The 23850-nt window shown below is 40.0% G+C and overlaps 1 protein-coding gene, 1 long non-coding RNA gene and 1 pseudogene across 5 annotated transcripts in view; 1 reads left to right on the forward strand and 2 right to left on the reverse strand.

Moving 5' to 3' along the window:
• On the reverse strand, positions 1 to 22499 carry LOC134911631 (uncharacterized). Its single transcript, XR_010176723.1, has 4 exons — positions 22290 to 22499; positions 19379 to 19528; positions 4391 to 4676; positions 1 to 540 (listed from the first exon to the last, which is right to left on the reverse strand). It is a non-coding gene; the product is annotated as an uncharacterized LOC134911631 (long non-coding RNA).
• PACRG (parkin coregulated) overlaps positions 1 to 23850 on the forward strand; it is a 1062802-nt gene that overhangs the window by 366223 nt on the left and 672729 nt on the right. The gene's annotated exons all lie outside the window — the stretch shown is intronic.
• On the reverse strand, positions 5876 to 5994 carry LOC134912172 (5S ribosomal RNA; annotated as a pseudogene).

Genomic DNA, 23850 nt, shown 5'->3' on the forward strand with positions numbered 1-23850 from the left:
GTAGGAGCTTAGAATCATAGTATTTTATTCCCCTGATAGTTAAATGAAATTACTTGTGTGCTGTATTAGAACCATTATTGAAAGCCTTTGTGTAGCAAAGGCTAATGCACAGCTGAAGGTCTCTAAATGGGCCATTTAAGTATGAAAAATTTCTGTTGACATCTGTAAATGTCCCTATATTAATCTGTGTCAGACTTGTGCAGCAGTGAAGCAGTTTAACATGAACAAATCATAGTTACAGTATGTTCTAAAACTATTCTTGAGGTCTTTTAGGACAATCTGTATTCTTAACGCTGAACTCTGGAGCCACAGGCTAGATTTCAAGGCCCAGTAGTAAAAAACACTGTCATGAAAGCAAATAGCAACCATAATAATTTAGAGAATATCTGTCGGCTATTTGTCTTTGGATATAGCCTCTTCTCGCTTAGCGACAGATTGAAAGGTTTCTGGTCAAATTTACTTACATTAATGTGTTACTTTATAGAAGAGATTTGTAAAAGCCTCCGGAATAGCACTGAATAGGATTTATTATTGACTGTCCTGTAGGTAAATGCATAATAAATAAATGTTGATGTAGGTTAACATTCCTTAATCTCAAAGCAGTCATTTCACAGTAAGACACATAGAGAACAATTTATCATATTTTCTAAACCTGAATTGTATTGTTTTTCTAGCAGTATTAGAGAAACAGAAATTTAAGGAGTATGTTAGAAGAAAACAGTAACAAGCTGCTGATGTAAAGTTTGGTAATATATTTGGAAAGACTATATAAACATTGTGACATAGATACTGGACGGGATGTAATGAAGTCCAAGGTCAGCGGCCGTGCAGGATTCTGGCCGGAATCCAATTGTTTTTTTAAAGGGGCAATCATTTACTAAACCATGCCTTGTAAATGGCTGCCCCTTTAAAAATAAAAACTCAGAGTCGTCCAGCATCCCGCACGGCCGCTGAACTCGGACTTCATTACATCCTGGCCCCTTTGACAATGGGGCAATCTTTAAAGATTGGTCCCAGTTAACACATTTGACTCCAGTAATGTTCAGAAGCCTTAAAGCATAGTTACCTACTCTCCCAGAAGTCGTGGGCTACTCCCAATTTTATGGGTAGTCCACAGAACCCCTGGAAGACCAGGCAGGATAGGGAGAAAATGACTTCTCCTGGAGAGGAGTAAAAGTCGGTAAATATGCTTGAAGTAGATCAGACTTTATAACTAAAGTTAGAATTTTAAATGGTAAATGCTTATCTGCCAATAAGAATAAAAAAAAGAAACCATATCTATTACTAACCTAAGCAAATGTAGAGTATACAGCCAATTAAGTAATATTTTTGAAGTTTATTTTACTACATCTAAATTCAAGTTAACATGTCCTTTTTGTTTAATGATGTAATAAAAAACAAATATAACAAGTATAGAGCCTAATTCCGAGATTTATATAAATCCGATATTTATGCAAATCTTTGAAGTCTAATGATCTACCCATGTGCAGGAGCTGAACTGCACATGTTCAGATCAGGTCCTGCGATGTACAGATGTAGCCGTGCTCATCTTACTGCAATGCAGCATGTATGCGAGGGCTCTCTCAGTAGGTAGTAGGCATGGTGCCCAGGCCCTCCACTCTCTGTCAGAGCGGCCGGACCAGGGACAGTTGTGCCCCCAGAACCCCCCTGATGGCGGCCCTGCAGGCAGACTCTTACAGTGCAAGTTACATTGGGTGTGAGCTGCCTTTAATTCACAGACAGCAGTGAAGCAGATAAATGTACAGCTGTCTGATAATTAGAGGCAGTATGTGGCTGTGATCAGGGCTGAAAGGTGGCAGGACTTCTTCATCAGTCCAGCACACACAAGATCAGCCCTACATACCTAAGGTAAGCATCAGGCCCCTCAGGCAGTGGGGCTCACCCTGCTCTCTGCACTAGGCTATTCAGCTGATAATTCTCAAATTGTTGGCAGGGGGAGCCAGGAGAAAACTCATTGCTGGTCTAGGCAACAGTGGCCCCCCTAGTTCTCAGAGGCCCTGATGCAATGCACCTGCTGTACCAGTGGTAGTTCCGCCTCTGCTGCTTTCCTATTGGTTTAGAGCACTAAGAGCACTGACTTATAAGCATTGCATTGTAAAGGTATTTGCACACTGGTTATGCTGGAGCTACTCCAATACAATCATATTATTGCACAACAAGGCACATGAAGATAGTATGCATTATTCTAAAAGGCATTGCCTACTTTTGGATAAAGGCTTTGCCCAATTCTTAAAAACCCTGCCAACAGCCTCATTCACTGGTGCTCCCTCACATTAATTGGCATTCTGGGGAGGGGTTTTTTAATGAGTCTCTAACGGTGGTGAGCCCCAGTGAATGAGAAGAGGTTGAGCAAATGTGGGCAACCCCTTTTAGAATGACACAGAATATTTTCATTCTGTGGTTGAAGTACAGTATGCAGCTGACATCTGTTTCATTAGTTTCAAAGACATGAAAGCACAAGCTGCTGCTTCAATATTTTAAGCTTGCTGTGGATAGCAACAACCTGCCATGATTAGAAATAGCTTATGAGGTAATGCAATGAGCTAGTTTTATAAATAAGCTTATGTGACACAGAAGTTACTGAGAAAGAACATATTAATGGTCAGACAGGGTTTAATAGCTGCAATGGTTGAGGGCTTTACTGGTAGATAATTGCCTGTGACTTAAGTTATGTCTGTACATAAAAAGCACAGGTGCATAATGAAGGTCAAGGACAATTATAAGTCTACACCATCTACACTGAAAGCTGGAAATAGAACGGTCGTTTACTACTTTAATGTTCCAAATACGACTGGGTTTTTATTTTGCATTTACACATTCTCTTGTTCTGCGATTTTCTGGATACTGGAAGAAATGTAAACATGAAGATAATCCTTTGTCTATGCAGATGAATCAGTATTGAATCAGTATTATTTGTTGTCACCCCCCCCCCACACACACACACACACACACACCTCCCCCCCAAAAAAAATATATGATAAAGATAGATAATGAAGATCAATTACATGAAATTATGGTGTCACAGCTGTCATTTTTTATTTCTATGCCACTCTAATTGCAGTCATTTTGGAAATTATATCTATTGTTTAATTGAATATGTATGGCTAACCAATTTTAAATGAATTACCTTTTTTAAACTGAAATATAAATTCCTTTAAAATAGAAAATTAATTATACAATAAAGTCATATGATTACAGTTAAATATAGCTGACCATATATAAACAAAAAGGTCAGTGAAAAAAAACCAGCGGCCGGGATGCCGTCCGTCAGTATACCGACAACGGGATCCTGGCCACCCATATGCCGGCAGCGAGGTGAGTGCTAGAAAACTCCTTGCGGGCTTGCTGCACTCACCATGCTGTGGGCACGGTGGCTCGCTGAGAGAAAAGCCTGTGGCACTGGGATTCCAGCGGCGGTATTTCACAGCTAATTGGGTTTCCGGTATCGGCATTGTGACGTCCGGGATACCGACTAGCGGTATTGTAACCGCATCCCTTAGGTAATGCAAATTTCTAAAACCTAGTAAAAGTATACGGTGAGATACGGTGATGCTAATAAATCTGGTAAGTATGAATCTTATTTTTCTTTAAAGAGGTCCTGACGCAAGACCTACTCAGATGTCTGTTGCCACGAGGAAATTGTTCATGGAATGATATGGACTAGGGGGGGTGATTCAGACCTGATTGCTGCTGTGCGTTTTCGCATAGCGGGCGCTCAGCAAATGACTGAGCATGCATATGCACCGCAATGCGCACACGCATCGGCCAACAACAATGGGCATTGCTGGTCAGCGACAGGATGGTGCGAAAATTCCGATTGCTTGGGTGTTCGCAAGGTGATTGACAGGAAGATGCTGTTTGTGGTTGGCAACTGACTGTTTACTGGGAGTGTCTGGAAAAACGTTTTCAGGGAGGGTGTTTGACTTCAGCTTCGGCCCGATCAGTCTATTCTCATCGCACTGTAGGAGTAAGTCCTTGGCTGCGCACAGGCTGCACATACTGGATTTTTGCAGCTTAGCGTACACATGCGATCGCACACTTACACAGCAAATTTACACTTCCCCTGGAGGCGGCAACTATCTGAACGCAGGACAGCAAAGTTCGCAGCCCAGCGATCAGGTCTGAATGACTCCCTAGGTTTCCACAGTTGTTGATTCTGATTTGTCTATATGAGGTGTTGGTATGAAATAAGGATTGACAGCACAATTAACATCTTTAATGTATATGGGTTAATATAATTATACATAGAAGGAAACCCTAGTGCCTAAGTACTATATTGACCAAAAAAAATGTTTCCTGAAAGTAGCAGCTTCGAAAAAAAGGGTCACTTGTTAATACACAAATAGGAGCATGCTGTAGTTGTAGTTACCTGGGATAATAGGGTCAAATACACAGAGATAATATACAGCAGTAACTGTGTTCCAAAAAGATAAACAAACCCTGTATAGGAACATACATAAACTGAAGGTCAATAAAACTAGATACAATAAAAAGCAAGTGTGTATAGCAAATCTTAAAACATACATAAGATAATAATATCTGAAGTTGGTGGCTGATTACCTCCCTCGTCTCATGCACCTGGAGTAGCAGTCTTCTTCCAGGCAGAACTTTTAACATCACCACTGTTTCTGGTGTATCCATCCACTACGCTGCACCTGTTGGTGACAACGCCATACCCATAATTAAAATGTAAATGCAAACTGATGTAGAGTGGTGTACCTGGTTTATTTTGTTTTCAGATCCAGCTTGTGCTAGCATTAATTAACATTCTCTTCTGACAATTGCTGTCTAGCTATATGAGACAGAATTCAGGTTTATAGACATCTCAACATTGATGTGTTGTTGTTTTTGTTTTTGACTATTATTACTAGTAAAGCTTTTTGCCTATATACAATGTGTACATCACTGTTTGTAGCTCAGATCCGTGTACATATATATATAAGTACACATTTTATTAGGGCACTGGGGTTATCTTGACTGCAGACTTGTTACCCAAATGAGTTAACTTGCATCAGTGAGTGTGAGATGTCACACGCTTGTTTGATTCATATCCCGCATGACATTGGACTACCTGACTATCCCACAGGATGAAAATAATTGCAGTGCATGAACATGCCTCTGTAGCACTATACTAATAAGGTCTCCATTCGTCCACGCCAGAGTTTTATTTACACCGTGAGCACTTATCTTCAGCAGCATTGAACTGTGATTGCCCTAATCTATTACAAATGGGAACATTATTTAGGATACATTCCATACTGATTCCCATCCTTGCCTACTACCAGAAACATCCGGGAGACTCCCATATGTCTGGTAGCTCTCCTGGATGTACTATGAAAGGGAGAAAGAGAAGGCTCTTGTGTGGGCGCACTCTTTGATTATGAAAAAAAAATTCCTATAATATGTGAAACAAAGTGTTTAAAACATGATTTTTATTAGTAAGTGTTAAAATAATTACCCACATGAATGATCCATAAGAAATAAAGACATATGTGAACATTTTTTAAAATGTTCTGGTCTTTTTTTCACAAAAGGTGATTGGAAAGGTTGTAGACACTTGATTGTCATACCACCATTTCCCCTGACCAGTACAGAATTTCTGTATTGATGGGACCACGGAGAGGTCACGAAAATGGTAATATATCCAAATAAGACCCCTTACATTGAGTCAGTATTATGGAATTGTTTGGTCACCAATAATGAACACCTAACTGATGACAGTTAACAAGTGTATATTGATATAGACTAGTGATTGAACTGCTGTATAATAAGTTGTTAGATGAAAGAAGAAAAAAGGATTAGTGGTGATACTGCTGTTGGCAACACAATTTACATAAAGAGGAAAATGATTCCTGCTCGACAACACCAGGTATTCACAGGAAGTCTCCTCTCCAGGTACTAGCCCGGCCCAACGCTGTTTGGCTTCCAGGATCAGACGAGATCGGGCATTGGCAGCGTGGTATGATAGTAGAGGAGATATGTGATCTGTATACCAATGAGAGTGCACCTATATAAGAAATTTAGAAAAAAGATGTAGATATACTGTTTAAGAAAGAACAAATTATGAAATAGATAACAGTAGGTAAAAGTATGTGGATCTGCTTTCTATGTTAGGCACGGTGCAACAAATCCCACATCCGTGGTATTGTGCACCCTGGATCGCAGATGAGAGTCCACGGAAATGATAGGACAAAAGGAAGAGGATAACAAAAAAAGTGCTGAATTTCTTCTCACTAATTTTATGATGATACAATGAAAAAATGTTACATAGGACGTCAAGTCCAATTCTTAGCAATATATGTCATCATGGATAATATTGTGCACCTGACACCAAGTGTTATTAGTACAATCATTTGAAAATACCTAATCCTCACAGGAAAAAAGGTTGAATCGGTAATACAATACTAAATGTTGTCCAGGATGAGCCAGAAATTAAGTCACAAGAATTAGTTATTAGTTTTGGGGACAATGCTAGAAATCCTGTGAATGGTAATTAGGCACCCTGTCTGCAAATCCACACAATCTTGACATAAAGGCATCTGCGAGGTGCTAGAAATAACAAGACAGTGGTAAGTTTGCCTCTATATGTAACAGAGCGAAGTGCCTGCCAAATCCAACACTCTTATTATGCAAAAATAAATTCCAGTGCATATGTAGAATATATCACAAGATACAGGGTATAGATATGCAGAGATGATACGTTACTGTCTGTGAGATGTATTCACAAGACAGTGCCGGCTTACGGTATTTCAAACCAGAAGGTTAAGAAGGGGTAAGGTCCCCATGATGCCTAAATCCACCTCTAGTGCAGGGTAAATACTGGCTGCTATATTTTTACACTGCAATCTAGAGTTCAGTTTGAACACACCAAATCTAAATCTCTCTGCACATGTTACAACTGCCCCCCCCCCCCACCTGCACATAGTTTTGCCCATTAGCTAACAAATTTGCTGCTACGATTAGGTCTGAATTAGGCCCCATGTCTATCAAGTTATAACTGCAATCATGAATATATTATCATGAAGTGTTTTTCACAACATTTAATTTATGCTCTTACTATACACACTTTTTTATTGCTTCTAGTTTTATTGACCATTTTATGGATGTTGCTGTACAGGATAAATTTATGTTTTTGGAATACATTTACCTTTTTTTATTGCATTAGTGATTTTGACTTTATTATCCCAGGTACCTATTAATGTAAATATTCAAGATATATATGGAAATATAAAGGATGTGCTCAATTAATCTAGATGCTCCTGATCTGGATGTTTAATGATTTTGTGTGTGTGTGTGTGTGTGTGTGTGTGTGTGTGGGGGGGGGGGGGGGGGGGGGGGTTACTACACTTCATTTAGTCGGCTTGGGCTTAATGGTTAGTGGGTGGTTACTTGGTGGATAACCACGTCATGGGCATGTTTTGAAAGAAAACATAGTAACATAGTTAATGAGGTTGAATAAAGACAAATTGCCCATCGAGTTCGACCTGTATTATAATTCTCACCCTATTCTGTATTTAGCTAAAGTTTACTATAATGTCCAGCTGAAGTAATATTTTAGGACTAATTAACAACTATAATTAATGCTCATCCTAAAATATAATTATTTTAAATGCTATATCCTTGGATATCTCTTTCAGTTAGAAATTTGTCTAAACCATTTTTAAATATATTTACCAAGTCCATCATTACTACCTTCTCTGGCAGAGAGTTCCAAATCCTTATGGCCCTTACTGTGAAGAACCCTTTCCTCCGTTAGGTACAAAACTTTCTCTAGCCTCAGAGGGTGACCACCCAAGTTATTGTTAGCATTAAATTATAGTGACTCATCAGTCAAATACCAAAGCTTTTTACAATACATTTACTATAGGTAACACATTTTATTGATGCAGTTTAAATTACAGTGTGTTATAAATCTATTTGCTATCAGTAAATTGTGTTAAAAGGTGAATAACAAACAATTAAAAGGAAAATAACTACAATAGGTGGCTTAGACTAACCCAACTTAATCAGAACCATAGCTACAGCAATTAAGAGATATGTGGGCTGGCTGCAGGGTTTAATGCAAGTCAGCCACAATTGCTGCTGCATTGCATGCCTGTAAATAAATGCATATTTTGACCTGCATACAGAGTTGCATGCATTTTTGCAGTTAGAATGCACTCTGTATGTACACTTACTTTGATAGCTGTCATCATCATCATCATCATCATCATCATCATCATCATCATCAGTACACATTTGCACCAACCTCTATTTGGGGCAAAATATGTGCATCTTCTAGCGTGTATAATAAAAAACAATGAGGATAGTCACCGGATCAAAATAAAGTGGTATTTAACAATAAACTTCAGACCAATATCATCAGCTTAAGTAATTTCCATCATCATCAGTCATAAGTCATTTTGACCCTCACAGAGGCCACATCAAATACAGTCAACAGATAACAACAACGGGCACAACAGCAACCATTCCTAGAGAAAGGATTGGCCCTGCCAGTCAACACTTTCATTATGGGAGTATATGTTTGTAAATAAATAAGTTATGCATTCTACGTCTGTGGTCCATATTTGCCAGAATTAAGGATCTCTCTCTCAATGGTTATTCCTACAGCGAAACCTTAAATCAGTCGTGCCTATGCAAGCTAATAAGAAGAGAGCTCAGAGGCAACATAATGTTTGTCCCTGACTCTACCAGCCCCATTGACACCCCCCCCCCCCACACTCACCTCACATGCCTAACCCCACCCTTCACTGTTTCCTAAGCAGCTGTCTTGTCAACTTTATACTTACATATCACATGTATAAATAATGTGATCTTTTGATCATTGTGGTCTGTATATTATTGAATAATTTCAAGGATAAGGATACCAAATGTTAAGTAAATACATGACCTTATGTTAACCAAATCCACTACTTTGTGTACAGTATGTGAGCATTTTCCATTCAGTGGTAGCATACAGTGCTTCGATGTTTAGTACAGTTGTGTAAATAAAGAAATGCATAATGGTTTCCTTTAGATACATATTTATATGAGTCTGTCATTACCCGGTGTCTCCCCTTAAGGTGCCATCCTAGTGTTCCCCAATTAGCTGACAACCCAGAGTCCTCCCCATTAAGCTCCAGTTAGAATTCACTACAGTATGTCAAGCATAGGCGTGCGCAGCACATTTTATTAGGGGGTGCACCGGAGGGGTGTGTCTAGCACCGCCTTTTGGGCGTGTCTAGCACTATCTATTGACGGTCAACGCAATATAAAATATCCACCTTTGTACCAATCCTAATAAAGCAGATACATTGTCAGATGTTGTGGTGTGCACCAAACAAACACCCCTGATGGCACTCACTGCAATTACACTGCTCCTCCTCAGCCTGGTCTGGCTCCCCCTCTCTTTCCCCTGCAAGCTGCAGTCACTCACTGACACTGACAGTCTCAGACTAGTACTGCTGCTGCTGGAAAAACGAGTCACGTGTCAATGCTGCTGCCGGCTGTCTGCCAGTACTGAATTTGTCTTCCTAAGAGGAACGCTGGCTGAATGCTGATCCTCATCAGTGGCTGGCGTTGGAATAGCATAGAAGGAAAGAGGTGGGCATGTAGCGGGTGGGCGTGCGAGCAGCATGACGTAATCACATCACGCTTTTTTTGTATATGGAGGTGGAGCCGGGAGTTTGAAAGCCGGTGGCAGTGGCACCCTTGATTAACCCAGGTGTCCGGTCAGTAATGCAGTCCTGACAGGGTGCAATGCAGAGGGGACAGTAATCAGCCTGCTCGGCGATCGCTGCATCAGGCATGTGAGATCGGGGTGCCAGACATTAGGGGGTGCCTGTGCGCACCAGGCACCCCCCCTGCGCTCACCTATGATGTCAAGTGCCATCCCAGAGATCCTCAGTTATGTGCTAGCCCAGAGTCCCCCCATTAGGTGCCAGCTCAGACCCCCTCCACCTCGTTTTTACTATGTAGTCTGAGTCCTGTCTGGAGCTTGTCCATTGGTATCTGCTGCTTCTGATGTGCAGTGCAGAATCTGAGTCTGACTGTAGTGTGGGCTGCACCAATCCATGCTGCCATTTAAAGAGCTTTGCTACCTCCTGAGCATGGGCAGTGGTGTCCATAGTACTAGATGAATCCCAGCCACATTTGGTTCGTGAGCCATAGTTTGGCCACCCCTGATCTATATCTATCTGACATATTTATTAATTCTATCTATCTATCTATCTATCTATCTATCTATCTATCTATCTATCTATCTATCTATCTATCTATCACTGAGCATACATTGTCAGATAAAATGTATGTCAGACAGACATCTGCCCAAATATTTTTACATGCTAATAATTGTAGTTTGTGTTCCAATTATTTACTTCTTTGTCTCTACTGCAGTTGTATATAAAATGTCAGCTTGTTGACACAGTAATACATAATTTACAATGTGACTATGAAAAGCAGATTGAAAGGACTTTGAAAATAGTTATTTTACTCCTGCTGCTCTGTGGATAGTGTAAGGTTCATGCTGCAACAGATCTCATTATATTGTGAACTTTGGTTTATTAATTTCTCCAGCCGCTGAAGCACAAGCTTGTTTTTGAATAGTATCTTTCTATCTATCTATCTATCTATCTATCTATCTATCTATCTATCTATCTATCTATCTATCTATCTATCTATCTTATTTTTCGAGATAAATGAAATGTTACTACTACTACTACTACTACTACTACTACTACTACTACTACTATGACTACTACTACTACTACTACTACTACTACTACTACATAATAATAATAATAATAATAATAATAATAATAATAATAATAATAAATTATTATTGGTGTTATTATTATTATCTATCAATACTAATAGCAAATAACCAGTACTTCTTTGTACAGGGGAAATCGAGAAAGTAAAAAGGCCATTTACGCATTCCTACTGCGCTGGTCATTCACTCTACTCCAATTAATAGTCAGGATGTCTGCCTAAATCAGGCATTCCCAACCTCAGTCCTCAAGGCGCACTAACAGTCCAGATTTTAATGTTATCCAGGCTTGAGCACAGATGACTTAATTAGTACTTCAGTTATTGAGTTAACCATCTATGCTGAAGCCTGGATAACACTAAAACCTGCACTGTTAGTGTGCCTTGAGGACAGAGGTTGGGAATCCCTGGCCTAAACTGTTCTGTAAATGGTGGGATGTGATGATTGTTTTTGGCCAAGTACAATAAGGGGATTGTAAAACTCGTGAACAGATATGATAAATGCTTCAATGAAGTTGGGATTATGTGGTGAAATAGACAAATGTAATCTGTGTTAAAAAAATAAATAACAAAAAATAGTTTTCTTTTACAGCCAAACAGTCTTTATTTTCTGGATTACCTTCAAATATTGGATGTTACCTGCGGTTAGGTAGTGATTCAACATATTAGGGGATAGGAGTACTTTAACAAAGAAATATCAATATATGGAAGCTATGCATTCTATTGTAATGATTTTAAATAGCATTCTGTACCAATGTGCTTTGATAACAGAACAATACTGCTGTACAGAATTTTATTTATGCTTGCCAATTGGTTCCTGTGCCCAGCCATTAGTGATAATGAAAAACAGCAGTCTTCTGATGTATCATGTTGTGTTCTACCTATCAGGCAGCGATCTACTGATACACTGTATGTACTTGTAATGCAGCATTCTATTGATTTGTACTATGTTTTGTTCCACTTATAAGACAGAATTTTATTGATGTATTGTGCTGTACTCTCCTTACAAGGAAACAATCTGTTTGTGTATCATCTCGGGCTCTACTTTAAAGTTTGCTTGCAAAGCAGTAATAGCTAAGTTGACTCGTTATTCCAAGGTACAAAAACATCTACAGTATACACCAAAAATGCATAATTTCTGTATATTGAATTTGGTATTTAATTTCTCATTTGTGTATAAGCCACACAGTATAGCAGAATGGGTCCTTCTTGTAGCTTATAAAACAATAAGCAGGCCTGCTCCTTGTATATAAGAATGGGAATATTACTGATGGTTGATACAGTAGCTATGACAGTCTGATGTCGTTTCCTTAGTTGTATTGTAGATCAGTTTTATTGCACTGTTGACCTTTATAAATATCACCATAAAATCTGATTTATAGATGTATTATTGGCTGCCTGTTCAGTACTGGTTCATTGACTTACTTAGTTGGCCTCATTAGAGTCTGTTTATGTACAGTATTATTTTATCTGCCATGTTTGCCTTTACCAATAGTACCCCAGAGTTTGATGTGTTTGCTGTAACATTCAAAATAAAGATTTATAAATTATTTTTTAGGGCAGCTTTGATATTATAGGCCCTGGATTTTAAAGCAATGTGTTGTAGCCCATGTAATATATACTTTAGTAGATGTACTTTTCATTAATAAGTGCAAGTTTTTATCCTGAAAATTGACAAGTAATATTTCATGTTTAAACCTGTAGTTAGTTCTTTTTTATTATTATTATTATTATTATTATTATTATTATTATTATTAGCCATGATTTTAGATGTTTTAATGAAACTGTTAAAATACATATTTTACATTTAATGCAACATTTTGAAATATAAATATGGATTACTACTTTGTTTCTTTATTTAATTCTGGATGTTCATACATTCTACAATAGTAATGACTTGTAGCTGCCTGCAAAGTAACTGGTGCAAAATACTGTAGCTGCTATGGCATGGGCCTAATAACAATCACATATTTACTAAAGTTATAAATGATCCTGCTTTTCGCTCTCTATCCTGCTACTTCATCACAATACCTCCTTGCTAAATTTTACTTTGAGTCAAACTCTGTTACTGTAGAGAATGGCTAGACTCACCAGCATGTTTACACTTTTACCGACCATGGCCATAACTACATGTGTGCGAAGTGTGCTTTGCACACAGCACACTTTAGCTGAGAGCACATCATGCGCTGTGACCATGATTGGCCACCCTATTTGTGTTGCAGCACTGTCTGCTGTAGGCAACGCTGGTGAGTTCCTTGTCCACCGCTGCGCTGTACGGGACTTCCGGGTCGGAGGTGGGTGGTAGGAGCTGTGTCTGTGATCCACTGGTGGCAGTGGGTACACACGGGGGGCTGGGTACATGTCGGGGGTGGGGAGGGATGACACACAAACTCACACCACCCACCATTGTGTAGGTGCTCTACCTGGCATTACTGTGGTGTAACGTATATAAGGGGCCTTTACTGTGATGTAACATGTATAAGGGGCTCTTACTGTGGTGTAACATGTATAAGGGTCTCTTACTGTGCTGTAACATGTATAAGGGGCTCTTACTGTGCTTTAGCATGTATAAGGGGCTCTTACTGTGCTGTAACGTGTATAAGGGGATCTTACTGTGTGGTGTAATTTGAATAACGGACACTACTGTGTGGTGTAATGTGAATTGGTACTATTATTAGGCCACGTTCCTTCCCTGTGAAGCCACACCCCTTTATTTTTGGCATGGGTGGTCACCAATTCTCTTCTGGCTGCTGACACCTTTAAAATGCTATAAGCTGCATTTTTAACCGTGTTGGCATAGTACAGCCAATGTTGTTCTACCAATCTCTAGATTGTTGACATAATGAATGTCAAAATAACAAATGTATTTCTCTCAAAATACATAAAGGTCAAAAAATAAGTGTCCATTCTCATTTCAGCATCAATGCTGATGCCAGTAGTATAAAATAATGCCAATTGTTGTAATGAAGTCCGAGTTCAGCAGCCATGATTTAGCCTTGTACATGATTGCCCCTTTTAAAAAAAAGGAATTCCGCCAGTATCTCGCACGGCCGCCAAACTCAGACCTCATTAGATCCCGGCCATAGACTGTAAGCATGGTTTATGGCACAGCCGCCAATTTTTCCTTAGCAAGCTTGATCAACTTTACAACTAAATAAACTGCCTTAACTATAACAAGCCACTGTTATCCATACTTGCTGTCCCCGGAGTTTACATGTACAGTTCAATTTGGCTTTTTGTCATATACTTTTTAGCCAAATTTCCCAATTATCCAAGCAGACTTGTTACCCTTGCAGCTTACACCACCTGTCGACATCCTGACCAGATATTGGTGATCGACAGGTTCTGAATGTTGACATCGACATAAGGTTGACATGAATATAAGGTCGACAAGCAAAATGTTGACATTTACATAATAATAATAATAATAATAATAATAATAATATCAACATTTAACATGTCAACACTAGAATGTACATTTCTGCGTTATTTTTAGGGTTACAGTTAGGTTTAGTGTTAGAGATAAAGTTAGGGTTAGGTTTAGTGTTAGAGATAGGGCTAGGGTTAGGTTTAGTGTTAGAGATAGGGGTGGTCATTTCGAGTTGAACACAGCCAGCAGCTTTTTGCTGCTGCTGTGATCAACTAGTCCACGCCTATGGCAGGAGTGTATTTTAGCTTAGCAGGACTGCGATCGCTTGTGCAGCCCTGCTAAGCTAAAAAAATTAAAGTAAAACAAGACCAGCCCTGGACATACTACTTACCCTGTGCGAAGATCTCAGAGATGCTGGGGCCGGCTTTGATGTCAGACATCCGCCCTCCGTTCTCCTGGTCACGCCTGCGTTTTCTTCTCCACTCCCCGAAAACGGTCTCCAACGGTCCGGATCCGTCCAGGTACACCTTCTCTCTGTCAATCTTCTTGCAGTCGGCTCTGCGACTGCTTTCTTCGTTCACCTGGATGTAACTCGGTGACCCCTGTCACGGGCAACGTCGCGCATGCGCTGTGCGGCCGCCGCGCATGCGCATTCTGGACCCGTTTGCACCGCAGCGACAAACCGCTGCATGCGAACAGGTCGGAATGACCCCCAGGCTTAGGGTTAGGTTTAGTGTAAGAGATATGGTTAGGTGTAGTGTTAGATATAGGGTTAGGTTTAGTGTTAGAGATAGGGTTAGGGTTAGTGTTAGAGATAGGGTTAGGTTTAGTGTTAGAGATAGGGTTAGGTGTAGTGTTAGAGATAGGGTTAGGGTTAGTGTTACAGATAGGGCTAGAGTTAGGTTTGGTGTTAGAGATAGGGTTAGGCGTAGTGTTAGAGATAGGGTTAGTGTTAGTGTTAGAGATAGGGTTAGAGTTAGGTTTGGTGTTAGAGATAGGGTTAGGTGTAGTGTTAGAGATAGGGTTAGGGTTAGTGTTAGAGATAGGGTTAGGGTTAGGTTTAGTGTTAGAGATAGGGTTAGGGTTAGTGTTATAGATAGGATTAGGGTTAGGTTTAGTGTTAAAGATAGGGAAGGGTTATGTTTAGTATTAGAAATAGGTTTAGATGTAGGGGTTATGGTTAGATTTAGGCAAAACTGTATGACGACCTTCTGGTGTTAATGTGTTAAATGTCAACATTATGAACATGTCGACATTTTAACCATATCGTAATTTTTGTTGTTGATGTAATGTCCATGTGGACATTCTGATGTCAACAATCTGAATGTCGACATTTCATACTATAGAACACAGAAATATCCTTATCTTGCGCTCAAAGAGAAAGCAGCACTACAGGTGAGATCTCCGTTGCCAAATCTCAAATTTACATAAGACAGAAAAAAACAATTCCTGAGTGCGCTATATTGATTGTATAGATTTATCTTATACTGTGGAAGACGAAATTTCCTGGGTTCCTACAGTGGATAACCCCTCACCAGAAAGTCACCCAAACAAATGGCCCAAGGCCAATTAGAATAAAATATTTAATAACAAGATATTCATAAAAAAGTCTTTTACATAAGATCTTACAAAATGTTGTACATAAACAGTTTTTTTGATAGTTCCATCAATGTAAAAAGTGTCCAGTGAGTGATGTAGGTGTATAGACTCCCTCACCATGACAAGGTGTGAGCTCAACAAAGGGAGTGTTTTCACCGACTGGATCACTGACTAATGGCTGATAAACCCAACGTGTTTCGTCTATTTTGACTTTATCAGGGGTAACTTGTTTGGGAACATAGAGAAACTATTTGTAGTTTTTTGAAAAATATTAAAATGTAATAAAAAATAAATGATTAATAGATACCTACCAAAAAATATAGTGGGAACAAATCTTACATCAGAAATTCTGCATAAAAGATGTTATAAGCAACCTAAGTGAAAAGAGACACAGGGTCTTTAAGGGGTTGTGTCCTCCGTAGACTTGAAAGAAAGTCATAAAAATAAGATTAAAATAGAATACCTTTGTATATAAATAGGTTCATCATGTAAAAAAGGAATAATCCTTTAAAATGGCTTCTTATTCAGACCCTATTAGGAGCCTTTTCATCTTTAATAGTGAATCCACCTAAAAATGGAATGGGGATGGTCGATATGACACATGTTTGACTGAGAGAAAACAAATATACAAACATATATATATATATATATATATATATATACACACATACATATATGCATGAATATATATCTTTCATATGTAAATGGGGTGAAAATACTCCAAAAACACATACCTGAACATATGGAATAGTTCAGTACACTGGATTAGATTTTTTAAATGTACAGAGAAGTATCTACAAAAGAGGAGGATCATAGTCTGTTTTTAGTTGTTGTTTTTTTTTTTTTTTTTTTTCTATTTCATACTATAGACCTGATTCAGAGATGACAGTAAACTTGATGGTTTACATACATCTCTGATGGTGCTGTGCCTGTGCAGGATCCATTCTGCGTGTGTGCAGAACATGTTGTGTGTAGTCGTATGTGCAATGCACCCATGATTGATAGGCTGCTGGCATTTGTGGGGTTGTAGGAGCTGGCCAGCATTTCCAAAATTGATGGTGTCATCACCATTTTGTGGAGTGCCGATTTGAGTGTCTGTGTCTTAGGATGCAGATGTTGTGGTGCCAGCAGCGTGAACAACCCAGCCACCTGAGATGGCCGGTGTACACGCAAGTGATCTGATGCTACTTCTTCGGTCACAGCAGCGGATCACACAAGCATGCAGAAGGTATCTATTTCCACACAACGCCTCCTCCTGCTTTTGCATATTTCCATACAACAGCTGCATCCAAAAATGCACCCGGTTTATGAACTTACTCCATTATCACCTATTATTTACGTACACAATGCCGCCTTCTACTTGTTTCTTCTGTTTGTCATTTTCAAAAGGTTCTATCATTTGTTTTATAAACATGTCTGTAAATGTAATGCTCGGTGCTTTTTATCTGAAAAGAGTTCACAACTGTGTGGCCAATTCAGATACAGGAGCAGCCACGCGTCTATACCCAGCAGCTGTATCCATCTGGTCTGAGCATGCACACTGGCCACAGGGCATGTGCGTGACCCTTCTCCTTGTCATCTACTCAAGATAATTGATGTCAGCGAACATTCGGGGGTGGCATTTTGGCATTGCGGGGGTGTGGCGGCTGAAACAGGGGGTGTTGGAAGTGTTTTCGGGGTGGCAGCTACTCTGATAGAAAAAATGGCCGCGGCAGGTGTCAACCTCTAATCGATGCATCTGCAATTAAATTGCGGACGCATCATAAGGCGACACCACACAAATGCTTGGTGGCCTTGCCCTGTGCTAGGCGGCCCCCCAGCATGTGAGGAGATGGACGTAGATCTTGCTGCGGGAAGCAAGATCTGCATCCATCTCTGAATAACCCCATGCATGTGATGTATCTAGGACACACTCACAAAGAGATATTTGTTCCTGGTAAAACAATTTATACTTAGAAAACTTCTGTTGATATTCTCTAAAACTACTACAAAAGGTATTTCTGGGGTCACAATAATAAAACAAAAAACATTTTGAGGCAAACATTTGCTTCATTACAGATACTAAAGATGGAATTATACTTTAATTATGGAAATGCATTAAAATAAAATTGTAGTTTTCTCGTAACTGCAATAAAAAAGAGCCATTAATGTAATTAAATACTTTTAGAGTCCATTAGAACATATTTACATATCCAGTATATAAATATATGCGGCTGCCCTCTATGTGTACTTCATATTCTCATATAAATCTAAGCCCATCTAGAGCTGTGCTTGGTTCACTATCATGAAATGTTTATTGAATCTGGTAGTAATATAATTCCTTGTATTTTACATTTACATATTTAATAATTATACATATAAATGACAAGAAATAATAATAATAATAATTTATATAGTGCTCTTCCTCCAATAGAACTGAAGGCGCTTACAAAAATAATGAAGTACAGAAAAGCCTTTCATAAAATACAGAGAGCATGGAGTTACTTTAGGAAATGCTTGAGTGAATAGGAAAGTTTTGAGTCTGTTTTTGAAGGATTCTAGATTGGGGGCCTCTTGAACTGTGCAGGAAAGCAAGAATTAAGTGCTTGATTCTGACTACTGTATATTCCTCAGTTGAAAGAATGAGTATTTGATTGTGGTTGATATCTGATGTTTAAGTGTCAATCCACCATCCAGGACAACACCAAGATTCCGCACATGATAAGTGTTTTGTAATTCTGAACCCCCAAGTGTATTTCCAGTTGGTTGGCTATGCTGCAGTCTTCTCCTTTGATGTTGAGGTCCTATCATAAGGTCCTTTGTTTCATCAGGATTGCGTCACAGCCAACTGGACTCATACCCTCCTGGATCTCAACTACACAGCCATTTAGATCTCTGCCCATGCAGTTAACCAGGTATCGTCCAAGTAGGGGTATGACTTACCAGGCTCTTGCAGCAAACCTGGATCTCTCTGCGATATCGGGTGCCTATGAAGGTCCAGTCCTGAAATCCGTTACTATTATAGGGATGTGATAGCTGCTATTGATAATATTGCCCTTGTGCAATATACGACCTCACTCCATGAAGCCCCACAATAGTGTTAATGTGTCCAAGAAAAGGGGTCATAGACTTGAAAGACGTGCTTCAGAAGAGTTAAAAGGTACTACTTACCACTTGCTATTTGTAATATCATCACATTATTAATGATGCTGTGTTCTTACCGGCTTCCTCAATACCAGTACGATGTAAGGTTTTCTGGCCGCATTTCTGATGCGGTCACAGACTCCACTATGATGTGCATAATGTGTGTAACAAGTGTATATATTTGTTTAAACTTCATCTACACAGGCAAGTATAATAAGTGTGCATGCACATATACAGTACGTGTGCCCCGTCAGTGTGTATACTAGATAGATAGATAGATAGATAGATAGATAGTGTATGGGCCGGCACTCATCCCAGCTTGGTCAATCTACCCCGGTGCCCTCTGGTAATGCTCTGGTAACGCTCTGGTAGCGCTCTGTAAACTCCCAATAGATGACAGCGGCACTCGAGGATTTGTGGTATCAATAACGTGTATTCATGGCACATAGAAAGCCGACGTTTCGGGGCTCACATGCCCCTTTGTCAAGGTGTGTAACAAAGTGCAAAAGAAACAAGTACCTTTTATCTAGAAGAAGCCCGCCAGTGCTCTGCTCGTGGCCGGAGACGCGGCTTCCCGCTGTACTTCCGGTCCATCTCTGATGACCTCACCAAAGGTGCGCCTGTCAGTTGCCACAGCAACCAGGACGCCACTCCACTCTGAGGCTAATACTGTAGAAAAAAGTGAAACAGTAAAATAGTTCAAGAGCCGTGCAATCTCTTAATACCAGGACCCTCCACCCTAACAAAGACTTACTAGACAAATACATGCATTACTGTAGGGAGGCCCGATCCCCTGTTTTTACATACAGGAGCGGGACTGAGTTCACATGTATAGATACAGCAAGAGGTTAAATAGCGCTGTCACTCCCAATTGAAATCTCTTAATATCTTGGCTACTAAGTTAAACGGGAACCGCTATATTCGGCTGGGTTTCATGCGGGGCTGTAGACAAGTGCATTAAACTAAATCCTAAAATATAAAGGTGCCCCGTAAAGTTAAATCCTACTTGTGCAAATTACGGCTACTATAATAAAAATTACATATCAAATCTAATGTGCCTAGCCCTAGACGGCTAGGCTAAAAATTATTTAAAAAAAATATTTACAGAAGGGGAAATACCCCCTCAAATTTAAAATATCTAAAGAGCTATGGTAATTATTGATAAGTGTAATCTTAATAATCTCAGGTGAGTATACAAACTCACGTGCATGTTGTGAAAAGGACCCCTACTGTTACATCAGTCAGCTGTACCTATACCTTGGCAGTCCCTGCCGTTTAATATATCCTAACCTTGGTTCCAGTAACAGTATGTGAACTCTGACCCTCTAGAGGCCAAAACAATTATACTAAAATACACTGAAAAAGAAGAAAGAAGCCAGAAAGAGAGAGCACACTGAAGAAAAATGTCATGGAAAACTCCTGGCTGCCAAACAGTTATGGCTGCCTCTGTCCTCACATAGGACTAATATTTTCTCTGGTCTGTTAAATTCCCAATCCATCCGACTCCATAGTCACCAAAGCTTAGTCTCAGTGCTTGAACAGGGGTGGTACTCTCTACGGTTATCCCTACTATAGTGGGAAAAGTCACAGGGCTATGCTTCCGCTTGTTGTGGACACTGATTTTTTCATATGAAGACAGTCCACGAGAATTTCTCATTTAGTCCTCCTGGACTAACGGTACCTAGTTCGTAGATCCACTCGGATTCAATTTGCCTTCTGTGTGCCATGAATATACGTTATTGATACCACAAATCCTCGAGTGTCGCTGTCATCTATTGGGAATATATATATATATATATATATATATATATATATAAATTAGAGATGTGTGGTTCAAAAATCTGAACCCATCCGAATTTTGTGAATCCAAACTCAACCAAAACCCAGTCCGGATCTCCGGAGAAGCAAAATGAGCTGAGTCCCATTTCAGATCTTACCACGTTTCAGAATTCGGCTTTTAAATACAAATTTTGGGTTTTGGATTCGGTTTGGATTGCAAAAATAACATGATTTTAGCTATTTTTATAAATAAAAAATAAATAAATCTGAATCCAAATCCAAAATCAGCAAGGCAATTTTGACAAAACCAAAACCCTCTAATGAATTAGAACCAAAACCAGCAAAAATGGGTCACGCACATATCTTAGATCCATTTATTCATGTTTAAGGTACAACTTTTGAACTGGCTATATTTGATCAGCTGAAGATCACCATCAGTGGGTTTGAATGCATGGGGCTCTCCAATTTTTAGAGTTGTGTTTATTAAATTAGCTTGGAAAGACATATTTGCTCTATCGCTTACCAGGCCACTTTGGTGTCACGTCTAAACTGACTAATACCGCTTTTAGACTAAAATAGCGGGTCACAGCCGGGAGCCTGACACGGGTGCTACCTAGCTGTGACACGTGTCAGCCTCCTTTCCCACTGCAGTCACAAACCCAGCATATCGCCGGGTTGGTGACGTTGCCAGTGATGCAGCGGGGGTGGCGCTCGTAAATCACATGATCTCCAAGCGCCGCCTTTACATCACTGTGAACGGAAAGGTGGGTTGATGCGACCTGGCTCCCATGTACACAGCACAGTTTGCCGGGTTGAACGCGTGTTCAACCCTGCAAACTACCCGAGTTGGAATACCGGATTACTCGACCCGGATTATTCCAACTCGACCCTTTTACACCAACCAGCAACTGGGGTTATGCATGTACATGTGCAATAACCTGTGTTATATGCTGGCGGTGTAAAAGAGGTTTAACTGACTCCTGCTTGCTCACTGTAACTGGATGTTCAGAATTCACAAAGATGAAAAAAATAAAGTTAGTTGCAAAAGTAAATACAAAATGGAAAGAGTTACTGTATTTTGTGATTTAAAAAGAAAAGAAAAAATATTTTATAATAAAGCATTTTTCTTGTGGGCTCCCTTGGCTAGTGACTCCTGAGAAGGACACTTATATCTGCTGCTTATAGAATTTCTCATGCTTACAGTATATGCAATAGCCAGTGACAGTCTTCACCAAGTTGACTTTGACAAATAAGCAGAATACCTGAATCCTGTGAAAACATCCCATTTTCTGAGGATTTAAGGCTTTTTGCCTTTGATAAATAGACTCATAGAATACTAGCAGTTAATAGGAATTGAAGACACACTTCAGAAGCTCTGTTAAAAGCAAGGACAAGGTTTTGTATATGTTTTTAAGAGGCACTTGTACTTATTTTTTTATCACCGGTGTGAATGATCTCTAAGATTAACAGCCTATTTTCTGTGTCTACATAACAAACTAAATAGTTAATTGTGATGAAAACTGTTAAATGTGTTTATTGTATTTATACAGCATTTAATTCCTTTAGTTAATCATAAGGCAAATATGCTTTAAAACATGACAGGTTACAAGTGGTACTGTAGAAGTGTTTGTGAGACAGAAAAAACACTCACCGTTAGGTGGCTCACTATGAATGCACATGAGAGAAAGTCACCCCTCCTCCAGCCGTCATTCTGCTGTTGCTATGTGCTTTTCCATGACAGCACAGTCTCAGCCCTGTGTGTGAGTCATTGAGAAGAATAAAACAGAGTGAAAAATACGGGCTAGGAAATCTAGAATAGCAGAGCCGAGGTCTTGCTCTGTGGACTGTTTAAACCGGAGACCAAGCCGAGAGTTCTATTTGTTGTATGGAAATGCTGCTCCTTTGTTTCTTATGTTCTTGGCGTGCTCTGAAAGAGCTCGGTCTGTATTACTTGGGCCCTGCTGTGTCACTTAAGGGAAATAATAAACCATTGTATTCATTAAGCAACCCTTGTTTTAGCAAACAAATCCCTGATACTGAAAGAGGAACATTTTGAAGAGGAAGAATTAGCAAGAATGCTTTACAAAATTCCCTAGAGAAACTGCTTTGTTTCCCCTATTTTATTGCTACTTACTGAGAAGATTCATATTCAAATAGGTTAGGGTTGTGAATCAGTCGTCTGAACATTCTCATGCACCCAGGAAGGCTATGATTATGGCTAATTACAATGAAGAATGGAAAACTTACAGCAGTACTCAATTAGATTGCTGTTCTTGTATGAAAAAGCAGAGACCAGCCAATGGAGGTGTGATTTTAGTCATAACTAACAATCGAACTGTGTGAAAAAACCCAAACCTGTAATAAACTAACTACTTACTTAGTTTATATTATCCTAACAACATGGGTTGCAATTTGAAAGGGTACAGATATGCTAGTCCTGGTTTTCCAAGAACCTCTGAAGAGAAGGATGGTGCAGGGAGTGGCAAGACAACACAGTAGCACTCAGGAGCATTTCAGCCTGTGCAACTCTCCCTGAGTGACTGTATAGCCGAATGGGCTACTTATATTGCAAAAGGTCAGACTAAAGAAATCATTATGTGATTAAATTGTATATTTTGATCACTGATGCTTCATGTGATGTGAGCATTATTTTTTAGCCGTAGTCCCCATCCCCCTCCCTGCACATAGCTGTAGTTTCCATTCCCCTCCCAGCACATAGCCGTAGCCCCCATCCCCCTCCCAGCACATAGCTGTAGTCCCCATCCCCCTCCCTGCACATAGCCGTAGTCTCCATCCGCCTCCCTGCACATAGCCATAGTCTCCATCCCACACCCAGCACATAGCTGTAGCCCCAATCCCCCTACCTGCACATAGCCAATGGTCTCCCCCCTCCCTGTACATAGCCATGGTCTCCCCCCTCCCTGCATATAGTCTTCTCCCCTCCCAGCACAGAGTCTCCCCCCTCCCTGCATATAGTCCTCTCCCCTCCCAGCACAGAGCCTCCCCCCTCCCTGTATATAGTCCTCTCCCCTCCCAGCACAGAGTCTCCCCCCTCCCTACATATAATCCTCTCCCCTCCCAGCACAGAGTCTCCCCCTCCCTGCATATAGTCCTCTCCCCTCCCCTCCCAGCACAGTCGTTCCCCCTGCATATAGTCTTCTCCCCTCCCAGCACAAGGGGTGTGGCCTAATCACAGGAGGTGTGTCATGTAC

This window comes from Pseudophryne corroboree, chromosome 4, assembly GCF_028390025.1.
Source record: "Pseudophryne corroboree isolate aPseCor3 chromosome 4, aPseCor3.hap2, whole genome shotgun sequence".
Classification (NCBI taxonomy): domain Eukaryota; kingdom Metazoa; phylum Chordata; class Amphibia; order Anura; family Myobatrachidae; genus Pseudophryne; species Pseudophryne corroboree.